Source organism: Monodon monoceros, unplaced genomic scaffold (assembly GCF_005190385.1).
Source record: "Monodon monoceros isolate NGI ecotype Baffin Bay Population unplaced genomic scaffold, NGI_Narwhal_1 Super_Scaffold_12, whole genome shotgun sequence".
Lineage (NCBI taxonomy): Eukaryota > Metazoa > Chordata > Mammalia > Artiodactyla > Monodontidae > Monodon > Monodon monoceros.
In genome coordinates this window covers 47,572,567-47,585,987 of record NW_021703768.1, presented here as the reverse complement: position 1 = coordinate 47,585,987, position 13,421 = coordinate 47,572,567, and the positions used below count along the sequence as shown (strand labels likewise).

The 13,421-nt window shown below is 38.4% G+C and overlaps 1 protein-coding gene across 2 annotated transcripts in view; it reads left to right on the top strand.

Annotated features, from left to right (window-relative positions):
• Nucleotides 1–13,421, top strand: part of PDE4D (phosphodiesterase 4D) — a 1,463,941-nt gene that overhangs the window by 245,807 nt on the left and 1,204,713 nt on the right. The window contains exon 1 of one of the 2 annotated variants that reach the window (XM_029216626.1): nucleotides 8,111–8,183. The exons of the other annotated variant lie outside the window; for it this stretch is intronic. The gene's annotated coding sequence lies outside the window, so the exon portion shown is untranslated. Of the gene's footprint in view, nucleotides 1–8,110; nucleotides 8,184–13,421 lie in introns of those variants that run through there. 2 annotated transcript variants of the gene reach the window in all.

Genomic DNA, 13,421 nt, shown 5'->3' with positions numbered 1-13,421 from the left:
TGTTCACTTAGATCTTCACGTTTTTTGCCAACTCTATGCATTGCTAGAATTTCCCTGCTCTGTGCTAAAATCGTGCTGGTTCTGTTAATCAATATCCAAAATATGTTATTTTAAAAAAATGTGACATTGGTGTATATGATCTCTAGGACCGTAGGATTAGCACTGGAATGACTTAGCGTCCTGGGATCCAACTCTGTTTCTGCCATAGCTACTTTGGGTGTGTGATTTACTAAGTGTCTCTGAGCCTCAACTTATCATCATTTAAGGTGTGGGCAGATTAGAGCAGCTTTTCCCTGTGGGTTTTCCATGAGATGTTAACAGACACAAGATGAAAAATGGTCCCATTTATAAAACAGGCGGTGGTGATGGTGGTGGTGGTAGGATGCGCAAGATGAAATTAATCGAAACAGATTTCTTTACTGAAAGGTTTGAGCCTTAAAAAAACAAGTACATCGTAAATCCTCAAATCTTCAAGAGAAGTTTCCCAAAGTTATCCAGCTATGGTTCCTTTTTTTCCCTTTAATCTGACCTTAATGCCATCCACTCTTGACCAGGCCTGTGGCATGTCTGGCCATTTCTTTTTCTTATTGAATTGTATGAATGCTTCATTCCATAAGAAAGTGTGCTGGTTACTGCAGGTGTAAGCACACACTACTGCTCTAGCTGATGCCTAGGCAAGGGTATGAAGCAACGTGTTGCTGCCATCAGCGTGGGCAGCCAGAGCAGGCTGTTCTGTGGGCTGTTTTGTAATACAGTTACTAAATGGTCCCCTCTTTCTGTTAGTTCAGCATTATAAAAGCCAGGCCTGGCTAGTGATGTGTATGTGACAGGCTTCATTTCCCCCTTTGTCTCAGCTATTATTGGAAAGGTCCAGAAATTGCCGGTCAATTCTGCTGCCCTTGGAGGTCTGAAGTGTTGCAACTACTCAATAGGGTTTGCTCTTCACGTGAACAAATTGCCCACAGCTTGTGTGACTCCTTGAGAATAATGAGAATCAACCTCATTTTAGGAGAGGGGACAGATTGTGTCTGTATTTGGCAACCCACATCCCTCTGCTGCTGGGATTGCTTAAGAAACTCCATGGAGATTGACGGAGAAATGTCCATTTTGTCTGAGGAGCTGCTGCGTTCTGTCAGCATCTGCTGGAAGTAATGCTTTTCTCTAACGTAGCGTCACTCCCCAAACCACTGGACCTGACGGAAGTTAATGTAAGTTTCCTGCAGTCTATTTCAGTCCCTTGTCATTTTATCAGGGAGCTAAATGCTGAATGCCTTCAGGCACATCATAAGCTAAGGATGGCATTTAAAACAAGATAGAAACTTTAAAAGCTGTATTGAAGCATGCAGGTCGTAATTTTAAGATAAATACTAATGTTTTGTCTTGCACGAAAAACTCAGAATTAGTTTGGGAATTGCTAGGGCCACAAACATTGTCCTATAGCAAAGAAAGCAGAAGCTCCTTAAAAGTAAAGGTTTTGTGCAGAACCGCAAAGAATAGGTGGAAATGATTTGAGAATAGTCTTTCCTGAATACTATTTTTATCATTTTTTTTCCCTCTGAAGATTGTATAATGCCGCATAGTTGCATGTAGGATTAAATCCAGATTCTCCTTGGCCATCTTTTCTGTGTGAATTTTAGACTCTATAGTATTGTTAAGTAATTTAAAACTCAACTTTCTTGTTTCCACCCCAATATGTGTTTTCCCCAAGAAGAAAGCCCACTCCTTTCCCTGTCAATGTGGGCACTACTTCTTCAGAGATCTGCCTCCTCGTCTTCTTTCCATTCTGTCTTGTCCACACTGTGTCAGCTCCCATGTTCAAAATGTGTTGCTTTATCAGTTCTCTTGGTTATGGGTGTGTATTATTATTTCCTTGAGGGGAGAGCCAGTTATATTTCTTATATACTTCCCAATGTGTTGACTAGAAAGTTTTTCATGTAATATGTATCCAGTAAATGTAGTTATCTGACTAGCTTTTATTCTAAAACATTCATGAGATTCAAATTGTGAGCACATTTCTGGATGGTTGGGGGACACGTGTTTAGGGTTACTGATTTCATATTTTAAATAAAACCATAATTTAAGCATTTGTGAAATAAAGTAGATTCTGATTTTTGTCTGTCCCTTAATCTTTAAATAAGTGGTTTTAGAAACCTTTAAAAAAAAAAAGAAGTTTTCAAATCTCTGATGAGGCCATGTTAAAGATATTTAAACTGTAAAAGTAATGGGCCAGCTGATGCTGAAGTTTGAGATAACATCCTTGAATTTGTTGATTATGTGATTTTGGAACTCTACACGTAGAGTTGATTCTAGCAACAGTTTAGAATAGAGAGTATTCCTTTGGCTAATTGGAGCGACAATCGGGTGGCATTAATTTCCTGGAGATTCCATGAGGTAGGCTCGGTAAAGACACATGGAAGAACTGCTCTGATGTTTAATCACTAAAGTTAAATTCTGAGATTCCAAATGTAATACCGAAATCATGAGCTTTTTCTTTGACATACATGGGTCTAGACAGGTGATGAGTTCGTTAAACAGCAGGAGTATAGTTCAAAATGACACCATCAATTCAGAGAAATGTAAGAAGTTGTACAGAAGCAATGTCTGAGGATTCACTTGCTGAGGTTAGGTTGGAAAATACATTGTCTAATACAGGCTACTTTTTGGACCCAAGAGTAAATCATGGCCGAAAGCAAGCCTATTCTTGAGAACTTGATGACAGCGTTGATAAAGAGAAATTAATTGGGAATTTAAATTACTTAATACTTATAACAACCTCCTATGTTATAATTATGTTCATTTATAAATGAGGAAATTGAGGCTCATAGAAAAGTGAGCTGCCCAAGTCATACAGTTAGTAAGCAGCAGAGTTAGGATTGGAGCCAACTTCTCATTGACTCCCAAGATACTGGAATGAGGTACTGGAATGTTTTTTGGGAAATAGAAAATTAGTCATGGATAGTTATCATGAGATATAAAAGAGAGATTCCTTGTGGATGCCAAGTTGTTCCAATTAGTTACTGTTGGTAAAGGTGAAATATGTGTTCTTTCTAATCTCAGCTGATGTGGTTGACATGGTCTGATATGAAGGGTGATCGCTAAACTTGCAGAAAGGAATATGACATTGTTCTGAGGAAACAAAGTTAAAATCAGGTAGCAGTCCTCTCCTTTTAGGAAGTGTTGGGACCATGCTATTACTTTGCAGTAGATTTTCTATGAGTGAGACAATACCCATTAATCAACACTCTCATTGTATATTAATAGCTATACTAATTGAGCATTTGCTATATGCCAGCTACTACATTAAATACTTAATGTATGTTTTTTCGTTTAATCTCTTCAGTGACCCTACGATGTAGATACCATTAATGTTCGCATTTCACAGACCAGGAGCCTGAGGCACAAAAGATTAAATGACTTTTCTGAGACCTCACGTCTCATTACTGACTGAATCAGATTATGTCTAAACATCATGATGACATAGTCTATGGTATTAACTACCTCCTGCTTCTTGCACTGTAGGCACTCTACTAAATTTCACAGATGATTTTGCACTGGGCTTACCTAGATGATTCTGAAGCCCCGATCAAGTTATGGCTGCAAGATTATATTAAAGGACACCAGAGAAACTCCGTGTATTGTTACTAATGACTACTATTTTTGGTTTAGTTGGAAGGACAGGTAAATTCTGGCAGCAGAGATGCTCTGGGAATCACTTCCTTTATCTGTAAAATGGAATCAAGGGATTTCCCTGGTGGTCCAGTGGTAAAGAATCTGCCTTCCAATGCAGGGGACTCAGGTTCAATCCCTGGTGGGGGAACTAAGATCCCACATGCTGCGGGGCAACTAAGCCCACGCGCCACAACTACTGAGCTCGCGTGCCTCAACTAGAGAGCCTGTGTGTCACAAACTACAAGCCCACGCGCTCTGGAGCCCACACACCACAACTACAGAGCCCACGCACCCTGGAGCCCTCACACCACAACTAGAGGAGCGAAAACCCGCAGACCACAAATAGAGAGAAGCCTGCGCCACAGCGAAAGATCCTGCATGCCTCAACGAAGACCCTGCGTGCCGCAAGTAAGACCCGATGCAGTCAAAAAAAGAAAAAAAAGAAATGGAGTCAATAATGCTTCACCTGCCTAAAGACAGGAGCTGGACACGAAAACATCTTTGACTGAGTATCCACAGAGTATACATATGTGTGAGTCAGTACGACCCAGGCCTCTTAATGAAGGCATAATGGGAAGAAATCTTTTCTTGCCTCTTAGTGTAATATTGACATTTCTGGTTGAACCCTTGACTCTAGTTATCAAGGGATCTTAGACCAAGAACAAAGGGATCATATTTTGTCTCCCACATAGCAATGCTCTCCTTTGAGAAATATCAGTCTTTACTTTGACAAGAGTATGTTACTTTTTGCTTATCAACCCTGGCTAAAATACAATTTTAGAGGAGTGTAGAGAGAAGAGCTGTATCTAAGATATACTCTTCCAGGAATTGAGGTTGATTGATGTTTCTTTTCAGAAGCATGAAATATTCTGAAGGTGTAACATGTTGATGGCTTTGTAGAATTAGCGGTTTATCACACCACATAGTTCTGTGAGTAATTTATCATTGAGTCACATTCCTTTTTACTCTGTCCCATTATTACAGGTTAATCAGGGACATGTAGCTTCTGAAATATTGACAGACATGTTTTGAATTATTATTTTGGAAACCATGAAGACATTCGTTTCCTTTTGCTTTAATACCCTTGACTTCAGTACTAACTGCAGGCATGTTAGATGTGAGCCTCTGTAAAGAAAAGTGAATAATATTAATTAAGACAGTGTGACTTTTCTCCTCACAATAAATTCTTTTGATGGAATGGTAATAACAATGTTTTCAGTAAAACACTACCTGAGATTTTTCTTACTTTCTCATAAGATAGCTCTTTACTGTAAAATTAAGATGGCCTCTCAACTCTGAAACACCTTCAATTTATCAAAAAGGGCCAACCTAATGTTCCAAAGCAGATTCAATCCTTTTAATGCATTCCCATTTTAGGGCCAAGGGAAGTGCCTTGTTCTGCAGGAAAACATTTCTTGGCTAACTATTATTTTAAATGCTTGCAGGAGACCACAGAGTAAGAGAGAAGAGACAACAACAACCCCTAGCATGCTTGGGGGATCATTTGTTCCTTCATATTTGTGGAACCCTGTGTCAAGAGAGGAAACATCGAAAAATAAAATGCATTTACTCAGAATCTCTGGGGCAAGGTGCAAAAAGTCTGTTCTGTAGGAGCCCAGATTAAAAATTACATTGTTGAAACTTGCAGAGCAAATGTTATCAGCAGAACCATGGGTGCTTTCTGGTTAAATTTGTGCCATCTGATTAGTTCCAGTAAATTGGCTTCCAGTACGAATGCTTTTGGCCTTTTAGTTGCTGGTGACCCATTTGCTGCTGAGTTGTTTCTTCATAGTCCAGTAATTATTGGCTTTTCAAAGCAGTGACTTGATCCACCAGTGTGTACAGTCACCAAAATTCAATCTAGTCTATTCATCACTCTAGTCAAGTTCCAAGTGGTAGGAGTCAAAATCTTACTCTAGTTCACATATATATTTTTATAGCTTTTCTCCTAAAATGTGGTATGGAATGGAAAATAGAGCCCAGGAGTGGTATAAATACCATTTAAAATTTATTGATAAAGAGGATCCATGAGGAGGAAAAGGGGCCAGCCAGAGGAATTAGGTACACTACTGGGTGTACTACTTTTCTTCCGGTTGGTTCTTGCTCTCTTAGATACTGCTCCAATTTTCCACTCTTTCCATAGGAGTCAAATCTTAAAACTGAAAAATTGAAAGTTGTAGCATCCTGAATTTTTACGTCTCATTATCAGTCCAGACCCCTGCCATTATCACCCCCATACTTTCACAGGTCTTTCAACTGTCTCCAAAACCCAGTGACTAGTTTACCATACATTTCCAAGGCTCTCCTTCTTTTAGTAGAACTTCAGCTATTTTGAAACCTCATTAGAAAGAATCTAAGTCAACAAGCTGGAATGGGTCTGTAGCTGACGGTTGACCAAAAAAAAAAAAAGTATCGAAAAGGTAAGCTGTGTATTTGAGAGTATCGATTTTGCAAATTGGAGTGGGATTTTTTTTTTAAATTTATTTTTGGCTGCGTTGGGTCTTGGTTGCTGCACGCAGGCTTTCTCTAGTTGCGACGAGCGGGGGCTACTCCTCATTGCGGTGTGTGGGCTTCTCACTGCGGTGGCTTCTCTTGTTGCGGAGCACAGGCTCTAGGCGCGTGGGCTTCAGTAGTTGTGGCTCGCAAGCTCAGTAGTTGTGGCTCGTGGGCTCCAGAGCACAGGCTCAGTAGTTGTGGCGCACGGGATTAGTTGCTCCACGGCATGTGGGATCTTCCCGGACCAGGGCTTGAACCCGTGTCCCCTGCATTGGCAGGCGGATTCTCAACGACTGCGCCACCAGGGAAGCCCTGGAGTGAGATTTTTAAAAAAAAAAGTTATTTATATGTGAGAAATGTATCTTTCTTTGTTTAAAAGTTATGTTCACGCCATATTCTTCATCCCCCCCAAAAAAAATTTTTAGTTTTGGTATTCATCTAATCTCAAAATTTGAAAATAATCAAAGTTACTAGATTGAGGAGGCCCAGGAATACAGGGTCACTTCTGTATAAATCTTTGCTTCTTTGAGCCAAGCCAGACTGAGACTATTGCCTGCTTGGTGACACTCCTAGCCTGCCTCTAGAGATGCTTATCCTTAATGCTCAGGGACTGGGGCCCTGACACAGGTCCATTAGAAGAGCATGCTTTTATGTGCGATGAACTTTCAAACTAAAATTTTTTTCCTCAGTATTGTTGTTATATTATTTGTGCAGTATTAGGAAAAGTGAACAATAATTTATAAGGGAAAAATATCCATGCTGTGAAAAACTCTTAAAATGGACTCCAATTTTCAGCAGAATCAGTGTGTCTGATGATCAAATCACTGCCTACAGAAAAGGAAGGTTAGTGGGGTCAGAGAGTATATGTAGAAGCACTGTAAGAAACCTTGAAATTTTAGCAGAAGAAGATTTTCAGTAACAAAATTCAAGGAAAGGTCTTTCAGTGGACTTTTTAATACTTATTTCAAATTTCTTTTACATTATCTGGCATCTCAAGTGCTTTTGATAGCAGATTGAATTCAGGCTGTAATTTTCATCCTTGGTAGTCTTAAGTAACATCACTTCAGATCTAGCTTAATTTTGTTCAAACATTAAGATGTGTAATTTCTGCTTTATTTACAAGTAGAGGAGGGACCAGGGTGATGAATACATTTTGATTTCTGTTTTCTCGTTCTGTATCATAGTGCAAATGAAGACTTTTTTTTAAAAAAAAAGAGCTATGTCTAGTTGTATCTTTGCAAAATGCCTTTTCAGAAAATAGGTTTTGAATATTCACTTTAATACTATTACTTGTGACCCTACCTAGGCTCTGTGCTGTTAAATCTTAGGTGTGTGAGTCTTACAGCCGAGTAGTAATTTTAGTGCCATTTTAATGTCAGATCTTCTCCTTAGTAGGCTGTTTGCATATTGCATGCAAGCTATATATTAGGATTTTTTTTTAACTTAAGATATGTTGGTAAATGATTTTGACATGACTTGTTCTCTTGGACTAACTGTATTTTATAAACATTATTATGCTTTACTCTTGAATGATATATGACACTGAGAGACAGAAACTGGGTTTCTGTCCTGCCATGGCGGCTTGGTATTGATCTTGTTCAGCTAGTTGCTTATTACTTCACCCTAAATGTTGAATAGACTGCATGGAGCCCTATGTGGGTATGAGGGGGAAATGGGGCCAGAAGTTGCATTAACATACCATTAAGCTGTGGTCAGCTTCTCCCTAAAGGGCTGTAAGCCTCTTAAGACAACTTCCTTTTTAGGGAGTTGTAAAGCATAGAAACTTCAGAGGAAGGGGCCCAGCTGCAGGCATAGGGTTAGGAGTTTTCTTGCTCAGAGGAGTGACTTAGCATCAGAGTGGGCCATGAATGGCTCTTTCCTGCTGTGGCTCAGGCCGAGTCCACCCATCAGTTACAGCCTCTGGGGAGAGACAGACACTCGGTGGTGACCTTTGGAGGCATATGTTCATTCTCTGGTGATGCTCCTTGCAGAGTGAAAGCCAGCTCCTCCTTGATCAGGTATGGTGCCATTGTCTTGAGAGTGATCAGAGATAAGAGTGGTGATGCAGATGTGTTAGCCTATGGTACATGCAAATGTAGATTTTTGGGGGTGCTGAATTTAGAATGATCTAGAAGTGTCTTGTTGGAATTAGCAGGCAGGCAAGATGATTTTGATACCAGGATCACCAAAGTCAGGATATGAGAGCTTGACAATATACTTGTTGGGATAAAACATTGATGAGACAAATATGTTTTAAAAAAGAAAGATTAGAAGAGTCATGAAAGAATTGTGACTAGCCAGCCTCTCGTCACTATCTCCTTTGCTACCACTCAAGTCTAAGTTACAATGGTCTCGCCCCTGGGATAGTGTGATAGCCTCCTCACTAAGTTCTCTATGTCCATCCTGCCCCCTGGAGGCTGGCCTCCACACCACTGAAAATACAAGTCTGGTTTTGCCATTCTGCTGTCCAAACTTTCCAAGGGCTTCACATCTCACTAGCAGGGAGATAGTAAGTTTTTACTGTGGCTGACATGGCATTACAGGGTCTGCCCCTGGCCCCCTCTCTGCTCTCATCTCACACTGTTCTTATTCTCATTTATTCCACTTGGGTCCCTCTGCTTTCCTTGATGTTCGTTGAATATGCCATCCACCCTCCCTTCTCAGAACCTTTCCACATGCATATTCCTCTCATTGGAGTGTTCTTCCTCCAGATATCCATATCACTCACTTCTTCATTTCATTCCCATCTCTGTTCAAAAAACACGTTCTGAGAGAGAATTTGTAGCCATGGTATCTAAAATAGCACACTCACATCCACCCCATCACTCCCAATCAACTTACCCTGGCTTCTTCTTCATAACACTTATCATCACTTGTCATACTCTATTAAGTCAAATGATATGAAATTACCTTTTTTATGGGTCAGGAACAATCAAATATTGGCCATTCCCTATGGTTCAACCTAAAATATATTTGTTAATTTATAATTTTCATTTCAACCTAAAATACATTTATTAATTTGTTTATTATTTTTATTCTTTCCCCTGCACTAAAATTTAAACTCTGTGAGACCAGGGGTTAGATTTGTTTTGGGCAAATTCCCCAGTGTCTAAAATATAGCAGGCTCTTAGAAAAGCCATATTGAATGCACGGAAAGAAAGAAGAAAAGCTGATGAAATTTGTTGATAGTGAACAGAGAAAACTTATATGGAAACTGATCTGTGCTTAGACAGTGTAGAAAAATATGATTGGAAGAACTTCTGAGAGAGTCCAGAAAAATTTAAGGACTTATTTGGATCCATGTGAAGTACAGTGTAAAGTTTCTATCTAATTGGAGTTCTGTGCTACGTATGGGCATTCATTATATATTTTTTAATATAGTTTCCTGAAACTGGGACTAAGGGATAAAACAAGTCTTAGATAAAACACTTTTGAGCTTAAAAAGTTTCACAATTGGTAAGTTACAATGATTCATAGCTTGCCAATTGTGATATCATTGATTCTTATTAGAAAGAAGTTATTTTTTACTTTCAGTTCTAGAAACATGGCTGATAACTTTAGTATTGTGCCTTATGCAAACACTTAGAAATACTAGATTAAATAAACTGTTTCATGTATATCTGATCTTGAAAGGAAATAAAGGTATCACTGTGAGTCAGAAATAAAGATAGAATTGAAAACCTCAGGGATAAACACGTGAATGATGCTGTGGTCACTCTTGGGAGGATGTAATTAGTCTCCTTAAACCAAAGGCTTATGTTTTAACAACTATGTGGAAATATGAAATGAAAAATTGGGACTCTGTGGGTTGAAACGGATCTTCAGCACAAAGCTGTTTTGAATAGGAGGCTCTAGAAAAAAAAATCCACCATCAGCACAGAAGAAACAAGAAAGATGTGTCTTAGAAAATAATATTTTCTCCAACCACATATCACTGTGGATTTGTGGCTCATTTGGATTTGGGATTTGAATCTGTACTCCTTGTATAATATGGAAAAGAACCACAACTTGAGAAATTAACCCAGAAGACTCTAGGCCACTGATAACTCTTAAACATCTCGCAAAACCATTTGCAAGCTTCTTGGGAAGGAGATTACCATTAAGCCAAGCTTCATAAGATTCCTACAGATAAATTCCTTCTAAAGATTAAATTATAACCTAAAATTATAAAACATAAGAAAAAAGGCCCCCAATGAATAAGAGTTATAAAACATAACAATGAGCAGGATTAAAATTTAATACCTTCTAATGATGGAAATATCCAATAGAATAGTATAAAATAAGAATATTAAAAATGATTAAAATGTAAAAACAAATTACGAATAAGAAAAGTTAGGTTTGCAAGAAATAAAAAATTATCAAATGTGTTAAACAACAAATTAGATATAACTTAAGAGAGACTCAATCAACTTTAATGTAATTTAACGAAATCAACCAGAATGCATTAAGGAGAAAAAGAAAATATGAGAGAAAAGTTAAAAGACACGTTAGAGAGAAAGAGAAAATTCACTGTTTAATAGGCATTCTAGAAGGAGAGAATAGGGAGAATTGGGAAGAGACAATATCTGATTGCCAGGAAATTAAATTAAGAATTTAAGCAAAAAACAACAAAAAAATCCCAGATAGATTTGAAAATTAATAAGCACACTTCTAAACAACACATGAGTCAAAGCAAAAACATAATAAAAATTAGAAAATATTTAAAACTGAATGTTAATGCAAGGATGTGGAGAAGATGCCGTTGTGCACTGTTGGTGATAAAGTGGAACAGTCACTGTGGAAAATAGCATGGAGGTTTCTCAGAAAACTAAAAATAGAACTACCATATGACCCAGCAATTCCACTCCTGGGTATATATCTGAAAAAATGAAAACACTAATTCAAAAAGATACATGCACCCCAGTGTTCATAGCAGCATTGTTTACAATTGCCAAGATATAGAAGCAAACTAAATGTCCAGCAACAGATGAATGGATAAGTAAGATGAATGGATATGTATAATTAACTAGAGGGTTCATGGGGGAAAAAATTATCTGAGTCAAAGAACTCTGGGAAGTTTCAGTATACTTGTAACTAATAATATTGTAGAAAATACCTTTAAGTAAATGCAGAATCTGCATTTTGCGAAGGTCCCAGACTAAAGGCAATGTGGTATCCTGAAACAGAAAAAGGATATTAATGGAGAAATTGATGAAATCCTAAGAATATCTACAGTTTAGTTAATAACATTATATTGATGTTAATTTACAGAATAGTTGCAAAGATAGTACAGAGGATTCTCCTATACACTTTACCCAGCTTCCCCTAATATTAACATATTACATAACCATGATACCTTGCCCAAACTAAGAATCTATAAATTTAAAATTATTCCAGAATGAAAATCTTATCAACAAATATCCCAGGTAGTCAGATGATTCATTTTTACATTAAATTTTGAGAAGCACCACCAGGATACTCTTTAAAAGTGCTTTCTTTGGTTTTACCCCAGACATCATAAATAAGAACTTGTGGGTTGGAGATGGGATTCTGAACTTTAAAAAATCTCTTCTGGTGGTTGTTATGCACACTAAAATGTGAGATGCTAGTTTAGAGCTTTCTTTAAGGAGTTACCTTTCTTTGAAAAATGTAATGGAACTTGTTAGGCTATGGTCCATAAATGCCAGTCTATAGCCTGATATAGAGCTATTATAAAATTTTCACCAGCCTGTGGCACAATGAGGAGAAATAGACTAATGATCTACTTCTGAAATAGCAGCATGAGTAGCCCTATGGACTGGCTCCTCACTGAAATAACCATAACTAGAGAAAATTATTTAAAAAACCTAACCACTTAAGTCTCTGGAAATTGTCCCAGGGACATACAGCAAATGGAGAAACATTTTATTTAAAGAAAATCTACTAAGTTGAGGCTAAAACAGCCAGAGTTTCTAGCATTTAAGCCATGACCTACTACCTCTCCCTCTGTCCCCACCAGCTCATCATAATAGAACCTACATTCCAGGTGGTTGTAGTAGAAAACATGGAACTTCCTCTCCCCGAAGCTTCCAGTCTAGGGCTACAATATCTACCATGGAGGGGCAGGCCACCAGCATTTCTAATCCTTCTCCCCAGTTCTATGTTGTAGAACTCTGCCAGGCAAGACTTAAAAGTCTAGGGCTCCCATCCCCATCTTATAGGGTAAAATTTGATCATAAGCATGGCAGGCCAAGGATAATGGGCTCCAATCACCCTCATCCCAGCTTGCTCACAGGAAAGAGGTTCCCAGAAGAGGTAAGTCTAGAAGACCAGAGGCTATCGTCCCTGGGTAACACCTGTTTTACAAGCAGAGTCTACTCTGAGAGAAACAGGCCACTATTCCCTCCCCCAGATCCAGAGCAGTGGTGCAGAGATCTTTTCCCAGGGGGAGAGCAGGCTATAAGACAGAGAACCTCATAGTTCTCCCCAAAGGAACTGACTTTATTTGGATCAGAATGTGAAAACATTTAAGTCTTAGACTACTGTTGAGAAAAATGGAGATTTTGGTAGTAAACAATTAAGAAGAGGCTGCTAGCTCCATGATAACAAAAAGATAAATTATAGGCCAGCTAGAAGTTTAACAGATAGTACCAGAGGAAGAGACAGCTAAGTAGAGTCCTTCTGGGGTTGTAACAAGCCTCAAAAACCCCAGAAGTGTCCCAAATTGAATTGAATTAAATTGTGGAACAATTTATCTCCCAGGGAATTGTTGAAAACAATAGAGAAATCAGCCAGCAATTAACAGAAGCTAATAGTCCTGTGTTTTACTAACAGAGGCACACAGCTTAACTGAGATCAGGGAAAGAGGCAGTCAAGAAGAGCCATGCTAAAACCACTGTCATCTTGGGGTGATTGTGAGCATGTTCAAGGCTGTGCCCTCTGAAGAGTGACATCAGATGTTGCAAACTGCAGGGCAAATAGACTTCACTGAAATAAGCCATCTAAATCACTAAATAATTAAGCAAAAACAATGACAAGCCCCACAGTGTGGGAAACAGTATCCAGAGTTGCTGAAATATATTGTTGAAAATGTCCAATTTCAACAACAAAAAATTATAAGGCATGCAAAGAAGCAGGAAAGTGGGATTCATACACAGGAGAAAAAAAAAAGGAGGCAAGAGAAATTGCATTTGAGAAGACCAAGATCTCATATTTAGCAGAGAAAGATGTCAAAACAACTATTATAAATATGTTCAAAGAATTAAAGGATAGAAAAAAACAAAAACACTAATTCGAAA